Source organism: Hipposideros armiger, unplaced genomic scaffold (assembly GCF_001890085.2).
Source record: "Hipposideros armiger isolate ML-2016 unplaced genomic scaffold, ASM189008v1 scaffold_564, whole genome shotgun sequence".
Classification (NCBI taxonomy): Eukaryota; Metazoa; Chordata; class Mammalia; order Chiroptera; family Hipposideridae; genus Hipposideros; species Hipposideros armiger.
This window is the reverse complement of record NW_017731914.1, coordinates 688170-690860: the sequence shown is the minus strand read 5'-3', so window position 1 is coordinate 690860 and position 2691 is coordinate 688170.

Here is a 2691-nt window from a genome sequence, read left to right as displayed (position 1 = left end):
ATTTGGTAGATACAATGTGACAGCTTCATATCCTTAGAATCAGGAAAGCTTGCATTTAGCTGTATTACATCACAAGCCTCCTGTTTGTTAATCTCTTCATGACTGATTATCCCCATCTGTAAACTGATGGATTAAGAGAAATGATTATTAAGATGTGACCTCTGCCAAATCTGTGACTTTCCTACAAATCAGGATAGATAGATAAATAGATAGATAGATAGATGATAGTTGAAAAAGTAATGTGAGAAAGGCAAGGTCTTTATGCTTTTTTATGCATGTATGTTTTTGTAGATGTACTCAAGACACATTAATATTAAATTTTAATCAATAAAAATCCAGCAGTAGCATTTCTAATAAAAACAAGATAACAAGATTAGCTATAAGACAAATGCCAAAGCAAATACAACATAGACCAAAATAAAGTTCTAACTTGACCAATATTTTAAATTAAGTGTCAGAAGAAGCCGAACACATGAATATGTGTGACAAAGAGTAGTATATGTCTGCATACTATATTTTTGCAGTTTGATGGTCTAAATTTATCCCATCTGCAAGATTGGTCTTATGTCTAAAGGAAAGTAATGGATAATTAAACAGAGAAGTACATTCTTGCTTGGCAGATCCCATATTTTAAAATACAAATAAGACTTTCCTTCACAGGAAGTATATTTTCATGACAGGTATGGAGATAAATTCTGTTTTTTTGGTTTATTTTTTCACACTGCATCTGACAGTAATTAAGCCCCTATTAAGCCTGTTATTTATTTTCAAGTTGAAGTTTACTTAACAGCCATTAAGACCTCAGCATTTGGATGTGCCTATAGTGGGATTCTTCCCTGTGCTTCACTGTAGCTCACAGCAGGCAGTCAAGACTAATAACAATGGCATGTTAATATTAGGAGAGTCTCCAAGTTGTCAGAGAAATTGAGATATAAATTATATTTAAAAAGTAATCTTTATTTTAAATGTATGATTTTTCCCCCCATCACTTTAGATGCATAAACAAGTTGAATTGCATTAGTTTTATGTTCTTTTAAGATGCTGTGTTTTTCTCCTGGATTAGTTGGAATCAAACTCATCCATAGCATAATAGCAAATAAGTAGAGCCGAACTGGGGCAAATTAGATTGTACAGTGTAAGAAGCTGAACTGTGGAATCCAATAGGTTTGTGTGCAGATCTTAGCTACATAATAAAATCAACTTTTAAAGATGTTTATTTGTTATCAAATTTATCTTGTCAGTATTCTAAAACACAAAGCACCTGAAAAAACAAAATTAATTAAAGTTAAACTCATATTTTTAGGACTGTATAAAAACTTAAAAGAGTGTATATTTTTTTAATTAAGTAATTGGCAACAGCCACTTTTTTTTTTAAAGGTTTTATTGGGGAATTGAGGGAGAGGTACAGCATTGGGAAATCAAGGAAGGGGAAAAGACAAGTTGCTGTCCTTTTGTTCTTCAGTCTAGTTGTGGAGGATGTCGCTTCACTGGCCCATGTTGGTATTATCATTGTGCTCTTCCCGGGTGAGGCAGTTGCATGCTGGCCATTGTTGGATGGCTGCTCATGGTGGCTCATGACAGCTCACAGCAGCTGCCAGCCGCTCATGCTTGGCTGCCAGCCACTCACGGTAGCTCATGGCAGCCCACTGTCGCCCCACTGCAGCCTATGCCGTCGATGGTGACTCATGGCAGCCCAGCTCCAGGTTGAGCTGTTGTTCACTATCTCAGCTATAGAGGTTGTAGCATCACTGGTCCTCATGTGGAATCCGAACCGGGGCCCTGCTGCTCAGAGGCAGCATCTCAAGCCAACTCTTAACCAACGCACCACTCGGCCGGCCCAACAGCCACTTTTTATTTATTTTATTAATTTATTTTTCTTTTCTACCCTCCCCTTCGGCAACTACCAGCTTGTTCTCTGTATTTATGGGTCTGTTTTGTTTTATTTTGTTCGTCTATTTGTTTTGTATTTTTAGAGTCCACATATAATAAAATCATAACGGTGCTGTCTTTTTCTGTCAGACTTATTTCACTTAGCATTCTAGGTACATCCATGTTGCCGCAAATTGCAAGATTTCATTCTTTTTTATTGCTGTGTAATATTCCATTATGTATACAATATAATGGGATACTATACATGTATTCAATATAATGGCATATTATACATATTATATAATGGAATATTATACATATTATATTATGGAATATTATATATCTTATATATATATATATATATATATATATATACATATCATATTTTCTTATGCATTCATCTATCAATGGACACCTAGGTTGCTTGCTCATCTAGGCTGTTGTACATAATGCTGCTGTGACTATAGGGGTGCATACATGTTTTCAAATTAGTGGCACTGGGCACTTTTAAGACAAAACACATTAAATGAAAATTCATCAAATATATTGAGATGGTGCCTTTAGAGCATGGCAATAATATTGTCCCTTGTCTTTCTCCAAACACTGAACAAGTTGAGAAATAAGACAAAGTAGTTGGCATATGAAGGCCTGATAGAGCTGTTATTAGAGAATATATATGTGGGCATTTTTGGTGTCCTAATACCAAGGCACAGGATTAGACAGGAAGTGCTGGGAGAAAAGAATCCCGGCCCCAGGAGGAGCAAGGTGGAACTCAAACTTCCTACCTGCACTTTGTTCACCATGTAGAGGTTGGGAAAGAGG